General features: G+C 42.5%; 1 pseudogene; it reads right to left on the bottom strand.

The window, feature by feature from the left end:
* Positions 1 to 9,288: 9,288 nt before the first annotated feature.
* On the bottom strand, positions 9,289 to 10,249 carry LOC142488076 (mitochondrial basic amino acids transporter-like; annotated as a pseudogene).
* Between the last annotated feature and the right edge of the window lie 12,472 nt (positions 10,250 to 22,721).

Here is a 22,721-nt window from a genome sequence, read left to right as displayed (position 1 = left end):
TCCACAGATTCAGTGCTCCCTGGCAGCAGCAGTTGTACCTGCCGCCTAAATGAGAGTACATGCCTCAGCGCCATATCTCTGCAGCCCAAAGAATTTTATTATGGGGGACTTAATGTCTCCCAGGGCTTGCAGGTACGGCTTCATGAGGCTATCTGGGATGAAGGGGGGCACATTTGACAGAATGACCTTTGTGCCTAACCCCTCCATGGGTTCTATAGGGATGTATTTCCCCCCTACACTGATGCCTTTCTGCACCAGGGTGTGAGTGGCAGCCAGCGTACGGAGGAAGAAAATGCCCCTCCCATACATTTTGCTGGCCGCCACCACAGCAGAGGGACCCACCACATCAGCCACAGCCCTCACATATATCTCCATGTTTAGGCCAGGTGACATTGGGCACCTCACCCCAAGCTTCCTGCTCAAACAGGGCGTGGCCCCAGCATTGTTGTTGCTGGGGTCAACGCCTGCAGCTGCCACATGCGCCCATGTTGGAACTGGGACTGCAGGGGTTACGCTGCTAACAGGTGCTGGGGGAGGCGTGGCCAGGGCACTGGAAGGACCAGGCCTAGGGCTGTGACTAAGAGTGTTGCTCCTAGGGGCCACAGTTTTTGGTGTTCTGTATCCGGGCGTCGCCCCCGTTGCCACACTAGTCCTATTCCCCTTTCCAGGCATGATAACAAATAAGCCTCTAAGTCAGGGGAAGGTATTGCTTAGTAAGAGAGGTATTGAGAGAAACTGTCCCTTTAAGAAGAGATCTCTCTGCAAGGGGAAAAAACAGCTTTTAAAACCTGCTGCAGCTTTAAATCTTTTTCCCCTTATTAGTTACTCTCTCTCTGTTATAATAAGCAAACACCACAATTTTACAAGTCTTTATAGAAAAGACACAGAGCTCTCAATAGCAAGTGAGAAAAGGAATCAGGCTTAAGAAAAACAAGAGTGAAATTGGAAGTTTAAACAACCAGTAAAAACCTCAAGTAGTGAGGGAGGAGAGAGGGGGTGAGACTGCAGTTTTCCAGCCAGCTAAACTGCAGCTATGCTGGGTTAAATCACTGCAGCCCCTGGGTGAAAACAAAAACCGGTTTTTAAGCCTGAAAATACACCCAAAACCCTCTATAAAACTCCCAGTATACTCACAGTATACTCCCCCACAGATCCAAACCAAAAAATACCAAATAAAGAAAAAATAAAGCTGATTCCTTACCAAATGCCTGGGAGCTCTGTACATACACTTCTGAGTGAAGCAGCAGCACGTTAAAGGGAAGGGTTTCAGTTTCATACATTTTAACAGTTTGTCAGTTTCACAGAATCACAAGTCGTTCTTGGACCACAGGTATCCAGTGATGGGCCTGTACCAAGGTTATTAAACTATCTTTATTTACAAGGGGGGCCAGATCAGAAAAGACATAAACAAATGGCCCAAGGGCCTACAGTTTAATTTTGAGACGATGGAAAATTATTTGTCTTTTACAGACATTACCTCTATGCCAAATGTTTCCTGGGATTAGAAGTGTTTCAGGGTGAAACTTCACTTGTGTGCTTCAGCAATGGGTATGAAACTATCAGGGAGACCAAGCCTTCCGTGGGCTGCACGTGGCCTACAGCCTGCCACTTAAAGCCCTGGCTCATAGGATCCTGTGTATCAATATAAAATGCTTTTTTTTAATGTTCAAGAGGCAAACCATGGTAATAAAAAGATACATTTCGTAGATTCCTAGATATTTCAAAATTTTGCCCTGTATGCCAAAATCTTTGCCATTTCAGTGAAAAATATAGCTGTTTGCCAATGTTATGTGAATGAGCATACACTGGCGACACACTTTATTCGAGCTCGGCTAGTCCCACGAATTCGGGTATACCCGGGTGTATTGAGGTTTGTGACTGTTTTCTGCCCGAGTATATTGGGTTATTTTCTAGGCAGGGATTGAAGCATTTTATTCCCCCTGGCTGCAATACTGCACAGTATATATATATATACTGCATTACAATTCATGAATTTATGCCATCTGGTAGACACGCGAAGCATTGCAGCCTATTAAATCCTAATCATTATCATTTAACAAATCAGCCGCCCATCAGCCAGGCATGAACCCAGGCTGGGAAGGCAAATGCAACGGGGCTTGTCAGAGGTGAGGAGCGGCGCATTCCAGGTATCTGCCAGGTACATACCGGGTATTTGCTCGAATAAAGTGTGTCGGTGCAGTATATAAAGTTTTCCAGGGTTACTGAAAGTTGAGATTCCAGGGCTTTGGGAGTCCTGGACGGTATGATTCTCACAGGCACTACAGGTGGCGGGTGTCCTGTCCTAGTTCTCTTGCACACAGGTTGAGGAGCTGTTAATAATTCTCGGTCCGCACATTGTGTTGGATAACTGCGTTTGGTAGAAATGGCCAAGGTGTTGCCTGGCCTGGGTGGGGACACACGGCAGGTGCCTTTTATACACTGGGCCTGAGGCCTGTATATTCTCACGTCACTGAATAAATAATTTATCTGCACATTGCTGAGGCATGAGAAGTATAAACCTTATCCCTTGTGCCCCACGCTGTGTATTTCCTTACTGCTTCTCTAAATTCTATTAATCACACTAGGCGCGCTGTATTCTCACTTTCTCAGCATGGCAGTAACATGCAGGTAATAGCCAGCAAACACCTTGCCTTGGGCAGCCCATGGGAATTTAATTCCCATCCACAGATACCACAGTATCACTCGCCAGTCTCTGCTAATAGTGACTCCTATAGTTACATCTGTGAATACATCGCTAACCTAATGTTATAACCTCAGTACCCACATGCAAGAAATAACAGCAAATATTGCATGTGTACAGCTAGCAGTAACAAGGTGAAAGCATAGTGTTACCTGGGGAATAACGCTGGGTATGTCTGTCTATATTTGCCGCTCAGTATTTAAAAAACAGTTCTCATTGAATAATTTGTTGGTAAAGTTTGTTTCATTTTTGCGAATGTTGATGTACTTTAGCATTTATTTACTGATACAAATGTTACCACCTTGTTTTCAAGTGTCCTGGGCATAGTTATGATAACAAAATACATGATTACAAATAGTTGCATTACGTGGTCAGGGTTATACATTAAATACAAGACGTTACATGCACAGTTAAAGATAATAGCATGTTCTTGTATAGCGCTGCTAGTTTTTTATGTAATGCTTTATATTTTGCAGACAGTCTCTGCCCCATGGAGTTTAAAATCTGTTTTTGGTGCCTGAAGCACAGGGGAGATAAAGTGACTTGCCCACGGTCACAAGGAGCCGACACCAGGAATTGAACCAGGTTCCCCTGCTTCACTCAGTGCCAGTCAGTGTCTTTACTCGCTGAGCTGCTCCTTCTCTCTTATAGACATATGTAACTGTTACAGACCAGATTAAAATGTGAGACAGCTTTAGTTTTGAATTGACAAGTACTGTAATACATTTGCCAATTCCATTCATTTGTGCAAAAGTTTTTATATTTCTATTTGAGAATTTGTTTTTATGAACTGAAAAATGTTTTGTGGGAAGCTTAATTTCTATATGAAGAGCTGATCAGTCCCTGGAAGCAAATATCCTGGTTCTTGCCTTTTTTTAAGACTTGGATTTCTGAAGTTATAAAAATTAAGTTTGTGCAGAACTACGAAGTCTGCAATGTCTTACAATTGTGCAGAAATTACTTGTTTATAATGATAAAATTTATAATGGTCTTCTAAATAGTTTGTCTTATCACATGCTTTTAGTTTATATTTTAGGTGTCTGGATTAGCCACTGCAAATGTCAGCAAATAAAGTTTTTCTTTTACATTAAAATATGATTTTTTTTTTTTTTTTTTTTAAACGGTCACGTACGGCACACCTGTGAGCACGTGATTTGGATATGGAATCAGGGTTTATACACCCGGCTACTCCTAGACAACTTGCCTTTTTCCTCAAAGGTACCTTCAATAAGTTATTAACCCCTTACTAAACTGTAATATCTATACGCTTCCACCACCCGAGAAATGCAAATTAAAGATGTAACACTAATCTGCCAGGGTCTCGGGTCCCTGTTTGATAGAAAAAGCTATGTACTTAACACACACCTGCTGTAGCAAAATGTGTCTGAAATGTTAATACTCTATCCAGAGCGTGTAAAAATTCATTCTGTGCCCAAAGCATCCCTTATTAAATGTTTTAATATAGAAATACAGTGCTTCAGATTACAGAAAGATTACAATATACATTACAGTAAATGCAGGACAGTCTCTTAAAATAACAGGATACAACAAACATCCCTATAAACTACGTTACCATGCAGTATGTCAGAATTTTCTCCCAGCGAGGTCACTGGCAAAGAATTGAGAAATCACGTGTTTGGTCCAAAACACCGGTTGAAATCTGATTTTCACAATCCGTGCTAAGGCTTATGAATCTATTTTCCCCCATTGAAACATAAGACCACCCCTGTCGTAAATCAGCTGAGTGACAGTTTTGACAGTAAAAAAAAAACTGCTACTAAAGCTAGAATTGTGCCTCAGTATATAACCGCACTCATAACTTCCCATCGCTAATATTTAGACACAAGCTACTTCAATAGCTTCAGGCGCCCATGACGGACACAACGAGACTAAGTATGACCGTTGCAATCCTAAATTTGAGGGACAAATAGATATGTCCCTCACCAGCTGCTAGACCTCACATCTAGGGTTGTTTATGCTACTGCCACGGATGCATACATAATTAGCATGTATAGCAGACATCGCATGATCTCAAAGTCCTTCAACGAAAGCATGCCCTGTGTCGCCTTTCTATAGAATGCACCAGTAGTTCTGCAAACATACAGGTTCCTTTCAGGTTGACAGAATAGGATCTGGTTGGCATTTACGACCCTCGAAACCGCACGTGTCACGTTTAGTGGGCTCTCCATGATAGGACCCCCGCCGCACAGACCCAGAAAATGTCTTGACCTGTCAATAACCAATACACTATTTTTAAACCCAAATTATTGCCCCAGTAATCCATAACACCAGATGGGTTAAAATACATATTGTGATATCATGACAAACTGGATTAAATGTGTCCACTATGGATTTTCAAAAACGTTCAAACACCTTTTGCTGCTGGTTAAATGTGTTATTTTTTATTTATTTTTTATTTGAAAGTTTGACTTAAAAAGTCCCAATATCAATGTAACTGAACGTTAAACCAGGATCTTGTTAATATCTGTATTTTAAAGTCTTGTTACATGAGCCAAAAGTTGTATCCTCATGATAGTAGTGATTTTTAAGTTTCATGCACTAAATTGATCCACACATGATATACTAATCATACTGGTTGATGCCACATCAAGAGCTTTTACCTCCAAGTGGGATTTATGGTATACTTGGACAGAAATGGCCTGTAAAGCTATTCTGACCTGTTAACCACCCCACAAGCAAAATGGAACTACCCAGTGTCATATTAAACGATAGGGATCTTCTTATAGGCAAAGACACATATAACTCCATTTGAGCTGTTCGTGCTCACTGATTTTATAGAATTTCTTGGCTCCGAAGCGTGCATGTAAAAAATTTCAGTGGTGTAGTCCTGCGTGGAGAAATACAGCGCACAACAAACCGGGATTGTGAAAAATAGGAGTAAATTGCGACCAGCAAAATTGTTTAAAAAAAAAAAAAAAAAAACTGAGGGGTAGACATGACACACAAAATGGTGGGTATATGGAAAAAGACTGTTTTGGGCGTAGTGACTTTTTTTTTGTCAGTGTGTTAATCCCTTGGTATCTCGCCTGTTTTTTACAGCCGGGACCCCTAATCAAACAAACACAAACACAAAACCGGAAGTATTGCGTCGTTCGCGCTGAAGTGTCTGTAATAGCTGTGCTTTAAAGCTAGAGAATCTCCCTGACTGCATGAGGGCCGACTCTGTTACGACTGACCAATACTGACCTGTCTAACTCTGTATGTGTTCTGTTAGCACACTTGTAACTTCACAGGAGGGGGATTACATAAACATAAGGATAAACGGATACAGAAGGTAATGGGGGGGGCCCTGCTCGTGAGTTTACAATCTAGAGGGAATGAAGGACAATGGAGCAATCCGGAAACCTGGCTGCTCATTCTGTGGAATGGAGTATACCGCATGTTGGAGAATGGTCTGGTCTGAGAGCATTAAGGTTTCAGGGTGGGGATGTTAGGAGGTGTACATAATGTGGAGCTTAGTCCAGCTGCACATTAAACATCATGAATGTATTAGAACCGGTTTCATGCTCAAATGATAACTTGTGACAGTTACTGACTATGCCTTATTCTGAGCAGCCGCATCTTGGCTTATAGTTTTTTAACCTATTTTACTATTTTCATAATTTTTACTGCAGAGGAAATATTTTTCCATGTGCTTCATGTTTTCTGTTGAAATGTTGCCTTTTTTAAGTAATGTATCGAAATAAACATTAGCAAATGCCGTCCATGGAACATCCTATTAATTGTTTGGGAATTTTTCATTATTTTTTTTACTGGCATGTATGACTGTAGAAAATCAGGCATGCCAATTTTATTTTTTATCACTGTTTTGGACTTTCGGGTTTCTATTACTCTTCTTCATTTCCTCTTCCATTACCTTTTGTCCTTTGGTCATTTTCTAAATAATTACTGGAGAAACCTTTTTTTATGAACCTGGTCCCACCATTTTCATGTTGTCCCTTTTTGGCTGTGCTTGTCAGTCGCCCATCGGTTTCTGATGTGAATGGCAGATTAGAAGAAATATCCCTGAATGAGACAATCTAATTTAAGTTGTCTCCGACTACAGTGGCAAGAGGTTTGTGAATCCTTTAGGATTCTCACACATTTCAAACCTAAAATGTTAGATCTTAATCCAAGTCGTCATAATAGAAACAGATGGCCTTTGGCAAATGAAGGACAGACACGATACGTTCAACATTAATCCACAAATGATTCAACATTCCATTTTAATGTGATGTATTTAAATATGTTTCCCTTCAGATTCAGTACCTGGTGGCGCCCCCTTGAGCAGCAATGACTTTACTGCGCGTTTCCTGTAACGGCTGGTCAGTCTCTCGGATTGGTTTGAGCAATTTTTGGCCCATTCCTCAACTACCAGCAATCATATAAAAAAAGAAATGGATATAGTGCAAAATTCAAATTGTGATATTTGATCAAATATTTAAGGGGACCACTCACAGGGTGAATTTAATCAGGCGTTTATCAGATTCAATCTGGTGTAGATCTGGATACTGTAGGTTAGGATCACTGGAACTCTCCCAATCTCAAAAGAAAGAGGTGGAAATAATATAGTTAAACATGGTTTGAGTAGTGAGCAATCAACTCGCATGCTCCAAAGCAAACCTCAGTTTTGACCACTCTGGGTCTGAGGTGAACGGCGTCCCGATCGTGCACATAGCGGGCTCCAGTCTCATGCGGTAAGATGCTCTTCCGGATTCCCCGGTGTAAGACGCACACATCAGCTGCAGGATACCTCTGATGCCGGCTTCCACAATGTAGAGGATGCGCTCTCTGTTCAGATCTCATGTCTCTGGATTCCTCTGTCTCTACTGCAGCAGACGGCTTGATTTGAGTGGTGCCGCAGTAGAAGGTGCTAGGGACTGCAGTTTAGTGAAGACTGATAGGGACCATCCTACGTGGTGAAGATAAGCACCACCCTACGTGACATTTCACTTAACAAGGTGGGATTTCTCAGGGGTGCAATGTTAACCACAAAGCATTGGTCTGATAAGCAGTCACGGCGAAAAGGCGGCACAGGGACAAAGTTAAAAATGGTTGATATATGTAGCCCTGGTAAGAAATTGGGCTATAGTTCTATCCTCCTCCTCCTGGTATAATCCCTGGCAAGGGCAGGTTGCCAGGAGTTATCATGGGTTTCCCCCACTTAAGTACTTGCCCTAAGTGGTGGAGGTAGGTCACCTGGCCCTGTGTCAAAGCAAGAGACATAGGGGCGGTGCCTGCTGAGATCATAAAAAGCAGTGCATTTTCCTATTTAGTGTGTGTGATAGTTGGAGTTAGGGTTAGGAAGGAGAGGAGTGAGCAGCTCACGAGTAACCTGCAGGGACCGTTTATTAAGTATATTACCAATGTGCTGTAGCGCTGCTTCCCCCACCCTATGGGAGATGTGGCGGCTACTGAGAGCGTGCTTTACCTGTAGCTCACAGGAAGCCTCAACCTCTACTGCTGGGAGCCTGGATAGTCTGGTGACAGCGCCTCCACCTGAGAGGGATCCTGACAGTCCCGGATAACCCCTTCACAGGACCCAATGTAATAAGTACAGTGTATATAATAAGTTTACTGACATGCAATAAACACTAACCATAGAACGTGGCCTCGCACTGCCTTACCCCCACATACCACCCGGTGAGGGTCCCCCAATGTACAGAGGATCCGCTGATCCAGCGACGTACGCCTCCGGGGGGTGGTATCCAGATGAAGGTTCCAACCTTTAATAGTCTCTCTCTGCTGTAGTGGTATGGTCTGGTCCCAGACCACAGGCAGCATCTGCTGCACGGTGTCCTCTGCTTTGTTTGACACTACTCAATACAGGGGCAATGTCCTCTCTAGAGGGTGAGTCCCTGTAGTATCCACAAGTTTTTTTTGATTGTGGCCTATTTTGGAACCAAGGTTGGTACTCTGGCCTAATCTGGGTGCCACTGACGCCCAGACCCTACCTTCCCCTTCTCTGTCCTGGCTCCAACTGTTCTAACAAAGCGCAAGCTGCTTCACAGACAACTGCCTCTCTGCTCTCACCATGAATGCAGCAGCCCTATTGGCTGACCCGTGCTATGTGGTTCACCGCCCCTAAACACTATGGGACTTATAGTACACCTGCGGATTTATTGCTGTAATGGCCGTGGCTCTGTGCATGCGCAAAGTGTGCCAATATGGCCACCGCCACCTCGGGTGCTACTGTGAAGGGAGCCTCCGGCTACCTGGTCGCCCCCGCACTCTCCCCGCTATCGGATGGTAAGGGGACAAACTGACGAGGGGGTCCCAGGCTATAGTGCTTTTACAGTTTATAAAATGTAACTTTAAAAGTGTATTTCGTTGTGTGGGATTCCAAGCAATCTTTTTTTTTTTTTTTTTTTTTTTTCCCCCCTCTAACATACTGTAACACTTTACATCTACTGCATTTAAAAAAAAAATACGTTGGGTTTTTGGCTTAGCAAAGTATCATTATTCTTAACAGTTTGAAGTAGGCTGGGGGCTAGTTCCTGTTTTGCATTTGGGAGTTGTAAGGATATGGTCTTTTGTGGTCTTGTCTTTCTCTCCGGGGGGATTGGTTTCTGATTAGACTGGAGAGATTAGGACACGGTTTGTATGAAAGTGATGTTGAAGGAAAACGGTTTCAGCTTGTCGTCTTGGTTGGAGTTTAAGAATATCTTTTGAGGGTTTCCAGTGCTGGGGTGTAAATCACAACCAGTGGCGTTGCATTCATTGCCGTCATATATATATATATTTTTTAAATTAAAAATATGCCTCCACTTAAAGTTATATACTCTTCCGATAAACACAATAAAATGACACTTGTAGGCTGTATCGATGGCCCTGCCTCACGTTCATTCATAACTGCTCTCCTGTACATAAGGAAAAGAGTGACTATGGCAAATGTAGCAGCATTGGCAGGGGATGCCCAGAGCAGGGTAGAAGTGAGACCTCTTGTAAACACTCTCCAGCCTCCAACTGCATAACTTGTCACACCATCCAGAATGCCACTGACTCCTCCAATCCCATCGATAGGGTTGATTGATATCCATGATGCAATCCCAGACGTGCCTCCAGCAAACAGCTGGTTAATACCCAAGCTGCTATCATTGGGTTTGCAATGAAGATACCTTGTCAGAAAATCATACGTCAAGAAGTAAAATTCAAAGATTGGTTACCCTAAAGAACGTGGTTTCAATCCCCCTATTGATGCCCCTTAATCCCTCTTTACAGTGGATTTTAACAGACAGTTCAGAGAATTCTTGTATGTTTTAGACTTGGATTTATATTCACCAGTTCCTTGAAGCTGGATTCTGGTTTTTGCCAACTCCATTGGGCAGCAGATCACACACTGGCTCCAGCTGCTGACCCTGCAAGAAACTGATTTACTGGAATATCCTTTCCAAACACTTGTACACCAAACAAGGGTGTTGTTGAATGCAAGTCCCATCATAGGGGATCCAACCCCTTTTGTACAATCCATAGTAGATTCCTACTTATAATGGATTAGAAGCAATGGAAAGTCCCACAATAGGGCTTGAAGACGCTCTGAACTTGAAGACGTACATAAAAAGCTCCCCCTCTGCTAGGCACACGTTTTTATCCGCAATTGTACAGCCCCCTATCTCCTATATGTTGGAGAGGGCCAGTCAGAGGGAGTGGTGAAGACAAAGCTGCCAGTCTGTCTCTCAGGTGTGTTATGTTGTGATGTTTTTGTTTTCGTCCTGACTATGAATAAGAATGACATAGGTGCCCACTGCCCCCTCCCTCCCTGTCCCGGGAGCCTGTGCGCACAGAGCTGGCGGGATTCATCTGGGCTTTTCTATTTCTGGTGACCATTCAGAGCTTGTCCTCGTACTGTAAGAGCTTGTGTCTGGGTATTTGTGTAGCACGTTCCATTGTTCTGCCTTTTTTTCCCTCTGCAGTAGTGTCCTTGTTCAGTAAAAGCTTTTTACAGAGTTTGTAGATGTGTATCTGACTTGTTCATGTGATATCAAAGTGCCTAGCTGTATATGTATACACACTTTTGTGTTTTCTGTAGAGGACCCATCAATATCGGCCAGTACTGTTTATTTTGGACAATCCAAGGCAGGCGTACCACAATCTTTATCTCATCTTCAGGATCTGAGTGTAAGGGGTAGTCCAATACAATGTCTTTTAAACTGTCAAAATTAATCAATTCAGTGTTCAGTGTTATACTGTACTTAACTTTTAGACACGTTTTGCCAGTGGTAAGCTTGTAACAGTATATCTTGGGCCCGGCAGAAACAAATTCTGTAATGTGTGTGCCAGTCGGTAGCTCACTAGTCGGTTCCCCTCAGTCACCCAGAGGAGGATTCCAGTCACCTGTTTTGCTAACGAGAGTCAATGTCATGGTAGAGACATCTCTGGAAGCTTGCACAAAATGCTGTAGTTAGACATACATACAATCGCGGCCGCTTTTATTTTAACACTTCTCGGTTATTTTCCGGTGACTTTTTCAGAATGCCATGCGCTTGACCACATTCATGCCACATGAATGCTGCATTCATGATGGCCGTCACCGACACTTGATCTGTTTAATGATAATGGTTCGGATTTAATTTGGTGCAATTCTTCGCATATCCGCCAGGTGGCAGATATTCATGAATTGTAATGAATTCTAATGTGTACACTAACAGTACTGTACGTGTGCTTTAGTAATGTGTGGACTTGCAGGTGTTCCAGTGGTCCATTGTGAATTGACCTTGGTACTGGAGAAGTGACAATACTGTATCAATGTAGGCGTTTCATATTAAAAACTCAATGCAGTGTCTGGTGTTCTATTGTCCAGAGATTTCCGAGATGAGTACACCACTGCAGTGCAGTGTTAAAAAAGCCAGACATAAGCATACGTTATTTAATATGGTCTGCAATTAATGCAGTAGATAAGATGGCCACAGTTGGTCAAATTTATCAATATTTTTTCAAAAATTATGATTTTTACAAATTTTCACCAGATGCTAGTGTGTGGAAGTATGCAATAAGGAAAATGTTATTTATCGATCCGTGTTCTTCGTATTGATCCCGCACCCGGAGTTAGAGGACGGTATTGGTGTGTTGCGCCAGATTTTTCCAGTATCTTTGATCATGGAGACTTCAAAAGGCGAAAGGTCATGGTAAAACCAACTAAGAATAGTCAGTCCCAGGCAAGCAATGCGCATGCACCGGCTTCCAATAACGGTCTGACCGTCAGTGAAATTATGCTGACCGGCAACCCTTGCTGTCTGTCCCCGCCTGGATACCTGCAGCCTGAGCAGGATTTCACGTACCGATACCAGCAAGCTTGCATGTACCAAAGCGATTTCCAGCTTCATCAGCAGTCAACTATAGGTGTAGCAGGCCCTCTGTCACCTGTCAACTACGTGTATAATCAAGAATACGGGACTGGTGGCAGTGGCTCGGCACCAACCGATTGGCAAAGTCTATGGTTAGTACGGCTGCCGTATTTTATTCTTTTTTTTAAGTAATATCAATGCATAGTCAAGCGATTCTCTTGTAATCGCTTTGCTTATTGTTATTTCGTTCTTCTAGTCACAATTCGCGAAAATGTAGTCCAGCAACATCATTGGCTGAGCAGCTTCTACAGTAGATACTAAACAATTGGTGGACAGCTAGGCGCATGCGCCTACTGTATGTCTCATTGGGACCTTTTGTTAAACGCATATGCGTGTCATCACATCTAGGCGCATGCGTGTATGTTAGCAAGAGACGCCCCCCGAGAAAATTATTGTTGGGACTGACTGTGGGAACTTCTTTAGGGGACTGACTAATTTGAACCAATTATTACAGTAATACTTTTATTTTTCCTCAAGAAACTTTGTCCATCAGGCGGAGAACGGCAAATGTAGGGATTTTGATGAATAATGTTTTTTTGTAACGATGCTTGCACATTGCTGAATCTGATTTAAAAATCCACGTACTGGAGGCAACAATCTAGTGGCAGTGGCATTTTTATGGATTAGGATAGAATAACTGTGCTTTATAGAAAACCTGAAACAGTAAGCTGTTTTTTTTTTTCATACAGTATACAATACTTCTTTACATACTGTATTTTATAACAAACCCCAAAAATAGTGTGCACTTACTGTATTCTACATGTATTAGTGTGTGTATTCTATACCCGTACAGTATGTATTGTTTTAATACTGTTTTGATGTAATGCGCATGTGTACAGTACTGTACAGTATGCCTCATGGAACCTTGTTGAAACGCAAAATTCTTGTGTTTACTACTGTACATTAATGAAACAACCATTACTTACTGTACAGTAGTTTGTTCTAGAAACACTGTATTTTGTTATAAAAGGAGACAATGAAACAATTTAAAACAATCAACTTTTTTTTTTTTTTTTTTGGTGGAGTAAGTCAAAACATTTATTTATTTATTAATACAATTTAAAACAATCAACATTATTTTTTATTGGAGTACAGCAAGTCAAAAATGAATCAACATTTGAACAATCGCGCAGCGAATTCGAACCCCATCAGTCTGTCCTTCCAGGGACGATGCAATTGTATGCCGCAAAATGCCATTTATGGAGTCTCGATTTTCATTAAATGATCTGTAATGGAATGATAGCACCACAATTCCTCCACGAGTCTTTCTTAAATTTTCAGAAAGAGCCTTTTTGACGCGATTCCCTTCGTAATTGACTTTGTGGGCCCACTGTAAGTACAACTCGTAGCTCATGTGGTGCTTGGAAATGTACATGACATGTTTCTGGGCTATACCACCACTTGCAAACCTATACTTCTCACTGAGTTGCTGGGACAGGTCGCACAAGATGTTGGGCACCGTCTCAATGCAAGCGTGTGTGGATGGGATTCTGGGAGCGGGTGTGCTTGTGGCAGTGGGCGAGGGTAGGTGGTCTGGGAGGATGCTTTCCTCCTGTCCTAGTCACCTTGTATGTGTTGTCTCTTGGCGTGGTCTTGACGGTGTCATGTCATCCTCGTCAACGGCATACATGAACACATTATTCTGATGGAGGGGGTGCGCTTGGTGATGGAAGGTTGAAGGTCACATCCATCCCATCCATGCCACCCTCCTGCTCCTGCGGCCGACATACAGAGGCAGGAACTCCAAGCAAATTATGTATCCCCGCTATGTCAGTCTATCTTCATGCGCTTATCCATCTTCTCCAGCTGCTTATCCAGCTGCTTATCCATCTGCTCCATCCGTTGATCTATTTTTAGCATGGTCTCTAAAAGATCTATCTTACCAGCATAGAGTTTTCAGGGATATCGACACTTAACCCATTCAGCATGCGGTCTATCGAGCTGGATCTGTGCATGGGGTGCTGTGGACATCTGAGTGGATGGGTGCTGGAGCGGATGAGATAGGGGTTCCCTGGAGAGAAGCGGCAACGTGGAGTGCAGGAGAAGGTGTCCTGGGGGTTCCCTGGAGAGAAGCAGCAGCGTTGTCGGAGTGCAGGAGAAGGTGAAATGTGGGTTCCCAGGAGAGCAGTAGTAGACTGTAGTAAAACAAGCAATACAAATGTTGAGATTACGTGCTAAAGTGTGACAGTCATTGGTATACTCCCACCTAACCCTGGCAGTGCCATGTATGGAGTCTAAAGACAACACATCGTATTGTGGTTAAAATGCGTAACCAAAAAGCATCGGGGTCTGTTACAATACTTGTGTTTTGTTGATTTAGTCTCTTGTCCGAATTTACCGCACAAAGAATTTAGAAACTGTTTAGAAATGTGTCTTTTTGCGGGGTTAATGGCTATTTTGTCTGCGCGTAAATGAATACCCTCTTTTTGAATAATACGTGCTGATGTAATTTTATTTTTTGCCATCTGTGCACCAACTGGGGGGGTAGCCTGAGGCCTCCTGTTTGTCCCTGAGGTGCACCCTAATGTATTTAGCAAACAATTTGTCTGTACCTTGTTCAAAGTGCCAAATTTCAAAAATGTTACACAATCGGTACCTTTCTTCAGCGCTGCCTGAATTTCAACAGTACCCCACGTACCTGTCAGCGCACGATCCTCATCCGTATGACCGCAATGCATTGTATGGTTGGTGATGGCGCATGTGCGGCATAGCGGAAACATGAGTTTGCCGTTCATTTTAACAGGAAGGATGGGGAAAAATACGTCTCTAGGTGGATAGACTTTTTACTTTAGAACCCCAAAGAACCTGTAAAGAGGCAAAATTCTCTATGATCTCCGGGTGACCTGTGGGATACATGTTCCTTTTGTTGAAAAAAGGATACAGACTGGTAAAATCATAGTAATGCATAGTCTCACCGGGCGCCACTTTGTGGTACAGCTTAATAGCGTGTAAAGTCCCTTTTAAGAAGAAATGCCTGTAGATCCGTATCTGTCTCTACCATGTTTCTCCACTCGTGCTCCCAATGCTCACTAACTGCATAGCCACGTGTTTTTTTTAATTTATTTATTTTTATAAAGTTTGTTTTGATGGTGGGTTTGTGGTACAATCGACCATATGTAAGAGATGTAACAGTGTTTGTTTCTTTTTCATTGTAACATATGGCACAGCCGTGGTAAAAACAGCCGTTGAATTCAAAGCCTGTTTGAACACCAGTAATCGCATAACCATCCAGAAAATAGTTTCCCACCTTCTTTTCACCGCCCCTTAAAGTGTGTTGTATGACTACATTCTCCTTGTAAGACACATACAATAGCCACTGTGTGGCGGGTGTAGGGAAACGTTTGTTTGTGATGTAATTGTCAGTGGGTACAATGGCGATGGTATTTTTTGGTATAAATTTGAGCTGAAACATGGCCATGCACACAGAGGCGAGTGTCAGTTGAAAGGGGTCCACATTATAGACAATTGTTTCAGAAGGCCGAGACTCACTGTGTATAATCACGCTTTTCTGTGTAATTTCTGACGCCTGTTTCTAAAACAGATACAGTATAAGATTTCTTTAAAAAAATTATTTCCTCAATGCAATAGCTTTAAAGCTCAACCTGAAAGTTGAAATCGGTGTTTGTTCTCATACCAGGCCATGGACACAGTTTTTAATAGTCAGGCATCATGTACAGAGTGCCGTAATGTTCTACAGAGGGCATAGAACCGCTGTAATTTTGATTCTGTACAGTGTGTGGGAAATGTCCTTTGCTGCCTGTAAACCCCAGGGCCTGTGGCAACTTGCTGAGCTTCATGGGGAGGAAGTTTAAAGAGTCGCTACATCTGATATCCAGATCTTGCACTATTACACACAATAATTTACCGCCTTGCGCTAGTAAATCTATTTTTATCTTCCCGTTATGCAGCTGTTGCACCACAAAATAGGAATCGTAACGTCCGGCATTATGGGCGATGAATGTGTAACCCCTGAAGGAGCGGGCTATGAATATTTTTTACAAAATCAGCCAGACAGTCTGACCCCTGGAACTCCCGTCCCTCAGCGCCGTCTAACTGGCGGGTATTACTTTTTAAGGGGTCCTCTTTACCATCGTTTAATGGCATGGTGTAGACGTAATTTGGTATGTGTATGCCTGTCCCCTGCATGCACTCAGGCATAAAAAATGTACTTGCCAGTGGCGTCGTGTGGCATGTATTGTCACATGTAACATAGGTGCCCGTCACGTGTCGATGTAAGCATAACCCGTCACATGTCGATGTAAGCATTAAAGACTACACTGTAACATTTTACAATCCTCATGATCGTCAGCTCTGTAGCGACCGCATTTGTTGCAGTATTGCTTGTTTACAATCTATTTTACCCTGTTGGGTTAGTTTCTTGTGTTTACTCAAACACTCCTGTGAACGACAAAATGCCCGACACATAGGTTACCTAGGCATGTCTGCTGCGACCAACACAATTCTGTATGTGGCAAGAACGGCAAAAATAGCGGCATGAATTATATTTTTTTGTTCGAATGGTGTGTGACAAAGGGCAAAAGTAATTGAACGCGCTTATTTTACTCCATAGTAATGGGAATCTTCATGGTATATAAATAAAACTCGCTCTTTGCACCACGATTGTTGTACAACACTTTAATGATTACATTCAAGTGTTTATCAAAATCGAGTGTCGCTAAAACTGACTAGGCGGTTATCAGGAATACCCAGAGTGCTATGCATGAAACGTACTTTCTCCAGTAACAAAGCGTCAGCAGTATCTCGCTTTTCTAACAGGACACACAGACCTGGCTGCCACACACACTATTACTGTCATTATTTAAGTCCAAGAGGAATCATCTTTTTGTGGATACGATGACAGTGTAAGGTGTTGAATTAATGCGCCTAAAATGCATCTCACCACACCCTCTGTTCCTAACAATTTTGACCACCAGTTTTAAACTACTTTCACCAAGAACCTCAGCTTTGCTTTGTAACATATTTGCCGCATGTTCCAAAAATGTGTCGACTTTAAGGTGTCCTTAGACCGTCTAATAGAGTATAAAGCTCTATATAAGGTGCTGCCGTCCAGGCGTAATTGTACCAGATTATGGGGGTCTATGCCTGGCAATATTCTATTCAATGTACACTGTATAGCATTGTGCATGGCCTGTAATGCCACTGAGAAGATGGTATTCTGTCTAGATTTACAAATTGGAAAAGTTCCACTGCATTAAAATTCTGTCGCGTTCTTTGGTACTGCGCTACACGTTCCAAAAATACATGACCCACCGCCTCAGTAGGGTGCTGTATTACCGCTGGTGTATGTATTTCAACACTATTTTCAACAGGCAGTTAAGGTCTTTCAACAATAATTTCATGTATTGGCGCCTCTGGGTGTACAGAGAATAACGACTGTGTACATCCTTCTGAGTGGGTTCGTCAGCAATTATGTTGGGGCTCATAACGGAGGCAGATAATTCACATGTACTAACGGTTATTAATGTGCTTTGTTGTGTGAGTTCTGTATTGGTGTCTACAACATAGTTTGTATGTTGGTCGCTTTGCGTGTTTCTGTTTACTCCTGGTTGGTGATCTAAGCCCTGACCCACCATATATAGTCATGAGGCGGTTAGTAATTGGACCCCTGTGCTAAATACAGGCGTTAGTCACGTTTTAGTTTGAGCGCGTGACCCATACACAATTTGCGTGCGCCATTAGGCTCCCACCTAAGAGCATGCAGTTCTTGTATGAACGCTGTGGTAGACTTCCTTACAAGCCCCCCCAAAAATGTTTTCGGTGCCACCCCAACTCTCAATATCAGATTGGTCATCTAAACAGTCGTCGAGGCGTTCGGTTGTGTATAGTCAGTCCTCTCTATTACGTAGTGTTTATGTTTTGGGTGTTGGCACTTAACGGCCCCTTTAGTAGCATTACACCCTTGAGAAATTTCTCACTTGAACGGTTAAGTCTTAATAACAATGCTTTCAAGCGATCTAAATCGCGTTCATGATCCTTCACAAATATCAAGGTTTTCAAGACGCTTAGCACCTGTTCTATAAGCAGATTTAAATCTAGCCAAAAACCATAGTGACTGTTGAACCAGCCCCATAAATGTGGTTTATCATTACCATTAATCGGCGTACAATTAACCGACGTCCATATATGTGACACATAATCATTGTTTGTGATATTGATAATGTCCTGTAAAAGGACCCCTTCGTCTTTTACTTGGCATCTGTGCATCAGGGTCATTTACAATTCTACGTAGTATTGTTTCCAACGTGTCTTGTTGCCGGCCTGATACATTTACGGCGTTTATGCTGACACCTTCTGTGGCACGAGAAACGATATCGTCCTGTACAGTTGGGGTGTTAAACGTTGTAGCTGGTGGTGATTTGATTGTAACTGTAACGGTTGTTGCGGGTCGCGGTTTGCCGTATGACTTTCGATGTAGGCGAAGGGCGTTCTTTGCTGTGTACTGGGGCACTTTTGTCAGGGATACGTCTAGTGTCTTATGTCCTTCTTTGATGCTAAATAAAAACAAACAAAAAAAATTGTCAGAACATTTCATTAATAGACTAAAATCCTGCCATCTAGAGGTGTTAGGGCAGTACTACACAAGAACAGGCTACATTTACTACATCGCCCTGACATAATACTACTATTATAGCTTCTTCTTTTGAATATCTCAATGACACGATGTACTCACCTACCTTTTCAGGCTGTGGGGCATGTGGGATAATCTTGAACCTATAAAAAATAATTATTTAACCCTATTGTTTTTATAATTTTATATAAATATAATTATTGTGGCTGCATGACCCATTGTGATGCTATAAAAACTGAATTAAAGCGCTCTCATCCAAATTAGATAAAGAATTACAACGTTAATCTATAATGTTTTAAATAATTATCAAATTGGCCTATAATGCTAGTTTTAAATATAACCGCGACACAATATACTACAGTACATGCCCCGTTTTTGAGTTGTCGTTATTTGCAGTTCACGTTTTGTTGAAAGTGGTTTGGCCGACCGCTTGCACGCGCTTTCACGCGCTTTCACCGTTTTCCGTAGCCGACTTGGTTTGTTCTGTATGACATAAAAGCAATCAGTTTTATTCATGTACACATGCGTCTTAAAAGTAAAAAAGTATTTGCATTCAGTTTTATATAAAGACGCCCCAGAGGCTACATGCTTTCCACATAGCATTGCTAGACCTGTATATAGCGTCAAATAAATGCTGCCTCAAACTATAGGAAAGAAAATCAAAAATATAATACATTATTAAAACAATGTATAAAAAGTGTTTAGTGGATGCACGACGGCCACGGGTATGTTAGTCTAAGCAGTTAGCTCCGTGCCGCGCTCACAGTAAAGATTGTCAAAAACACCCCAAAAATAAAGAAAAATTACTAAAAAAGCTAAGAAGCACTGGATAAACCTGCAGGGTGGCCCCGAAAAAACCAGCAAGCCAAAAGAAGCAAAAATTGGCGGATGTCGGATTACTTTGGCGGAGCAGGATCGGGTAGCGTGGCGGAGGAAATGGCGCCAGCTTCAAACCCCGACACTGACACGGAGCAGGAGGGTGAGGAGGAGGGGGCCAGCAATCGAGCCCTATTGCCTGTGCGGATATGCGATTTTGAGACTATACAATGATAAACGCTGTGATAGACTTCCTTACAAGCCCGCAAAAATGTATTCGGTGCCACCCCAACTCTAAATATCAGATTCGTCATCTAAACACACAGTCGTCGAGGTGTTCGGTTGCGTATCTTCAGTCCTCTCTTTTACGTCGTGTTTATGTTTTGGGTGTAAAGAGGAGAGAAAAGACCCCCCTATGATGCACTCTGCTCCACTAAAATGAAAACAAATGCATTTTATTGAAAACAAATTCTAGTTAAAACCTATTAGCGCCAGTACTGATAGTGATATCCTGAGAAATGCTCAAAAGCATAAGGTAGTGGTAAAATAGCACAAAGTGAGATGATTTAGACTTGGATTTATATTCACCAGTTCCCTGAAGCTGGATTCTTGTTTTTGCCAACTCCATTGGGCAGCAGATCACACACTGGCTCCAGCCGCTGACCATGCAAGATACTGATTTACTGGAATATCCTTTCCAAACCTTTCCTTTCACTTTTCCTGTCTTGCCTTTAAATTCTTTATGGGCAAGCTACCCAGCTATCTGAATAAGCTCCTCACCCTTTCCACATGCAACACTTATCTGAGATCTGACTCCAAAAGACTGATGGTCCCAAGGCACAACAAAGTATCCGGCCGTTCCTCCTTCTCTTACCGTGCACCCCAAAACTGGAATAACCTACCAGAGACTCTCACATCCACCACCAGTTTAAGTTCTTTCAAATCTAAGGCTCTCACATTTTAATCTGGTCTGTAACTGTTTCATACGCCCATAATATATATTTTCTTTAACTGTGCATGCAATGTCTTGTATATAATGTATACCCTGTTCATTTATGTAACTGTACTTGTAACCATGTTATATTCTGTTTGTTTATAGTGTGTCAAACTTAATATGTGCAAATTTTTTGGACCACAGAGTATGTGCCTGTTTAGAGGCGAACCTGTGGGTTAAGGATGTGTTAATAGGTGAATAACAAATTGCCAATGCGCAGCCAATTAAGTGATACCATATAAATATGTAACACCCATATGGGACGTCATTATGCTCCTGAGGAAGCTGTATGTTCAACAGTGAAACGCGTAGAGCCAACAAAGTGCTGCAGCTGCTTAGAGAAGAAGACGCCGGACGCTCGAGCTCTAACACAGATCCTCTCCCAGCGCGTCGCCATCCAGTACCACCGGATGCGGTCACCCGTGAGTCGGAAGTGACGTCAGACGCCACCACCGGCGGCGAGGCTGGAGGTACAGGAGGAGTGTGAGAAGCATTACCGCTTAGATTGGCACATTGTCGCCGAAAGAAACCATTATATGTACAATTTATTTGTACTTATTGTGAGTACATCTCCTATTTCTTTACCAGAGATAAAATATTTGTTTTGCAACCTAGACCATTGGGCTGTTCTGTTTTTCCATTGCATGTACTACATTGGGATTTGAGTACCATCACTGCTGAAATAGTTCCTCTGCACGAGAATCTATCTGGGCCACTATACACCAAGAGAAATAGCAACCATCTCCATACTTCCTGACTGAGTCAGAGCACTGCGTTATATTTCTAGCATTGCTGTAAGTAGGAAATCCCAAAGAGCCAAGACTCTCATCTAGTCCTCACTGCATGAATATACTGCACAATTATTGTTTTTATGTTTTCTTTATTTACATGATGTGTTCCTGATCTGATCGCTCCCTTCCCATCCCAAACCAAGACTGGATATAGAACAGTGCCACTAGTTACTGCACTAGTGGGCACATGGATTCCACCGCCATCCTCATAACTCTCTCTCAGAACTTACTGCTTCGCACTACACATCGCAGCATCAACATTACCTTTGGGCAGTGCTGTGCCTTATATACCTCAGGAGGCAGGCACATCTCTGATGTCACTAACTGTGGACTCAGAGCATGTTGCCACTCCCATCCATACATAGGGCACCTCACCAGGGTGTGAGGGCAAACCTCCATGATTACTGCTGACATTCCTGTAACTTACCAGGTTTTGCTGCCAGCAGGAGAGAACTGCAGACCATTTAAATGCATGGCTACATAAGAATGACCTAGGTGCCCACCGCCCCCTCCCTCTGTGTCCCCGGAGCCTGTGCGCACAGAGCTGCTGGGATTCATCTGGGCTTTTCTATTTCTGGTGACCATTCAGAGTTTGTCCTCGTGCTGTAAGAGCTTGTGTCTGGGTATTTGTGTAGCACGTTCCATTATTCTGTCTTTTTTCCCTCTGCAGTAGTGTCCTTGTTCAGTAAAGGCTTTTTACAGAGTTTGTAGATGTGTATCTGACTTGTTCATGTGATATCAAAGTGCCTAGCTGTATATGTATACACACTTTTGTGTTTTCTGTGGAGGGCGCATCAATATCAGCCAGTACTGTTTATTTTGGACAATCCCAGGCAGGACTACTACTACAATCTTTATCTGATCTTCAGGATCTGAGTGTAAGGGGTAGTCCAATACAATGTCTTTTAAACTGTCAAAGTTAATCAATTCATTAGAACAAGAAAATGATAAACAGCACTCACTAAAAAACAGAAACAATGCAGGGTGCCTGGCATAGTGAACGGGATATTGCCAAAAAAAATTGTGCTTTAATAAATAACACGAACACCCAATAACAGAACTGCATACCCTACATGAAATAAAGGTATAAAGCAATAAACAAAATATAATAGGCAAATAGGAGGAATGAGTGAGGGGGGAGGGGGTGAGTAATGGGGTAAATGAACAAAATACAGTAAAGGGACAAGACAACACACAGGTGGGTACAATGGTGGGGAAGCAGCAGGGGGGCAATATTTCAGGGAACACCCCTTCGTCAGGGCCGTTCCCCCTCGCTCCAATGGAACAGAGGGGTACTTCCCTGTCCCCAAGACCCACAGAAACAACGTTGGGTCCCAAAGAGAGACTAATCAACCCCCACACAGGTAGTAAATACAGATACTAAAAGACAATGAAAAACCAGTATACTTGGTATTATGGCAAAAAAAAGACCCAAAAGAAACAGGATGGAGAATATGAAAGCAAAAAATGCAAACCACAGACAATT

This window comes from Ascaphus truei, chromosome 2 (assembly GCF_040206685.1).
Source record: "Ascaphus truei isolate aAscTru1 chromosome 2, aAscTru1.hap1, whole genome shotgun sequence".
NCBI classification, from domain to species: domain Eukaryota; kingdom Metazoa; phylum Chordata; class Amphibia; order Anura; family Ascaphidae; genus Ascaphus; species Ascaphus truei.
Note: the sequence above shows the minus strand (reverse complement) of the source record. Positions and strands in the feature narration are given on the sequence as shown.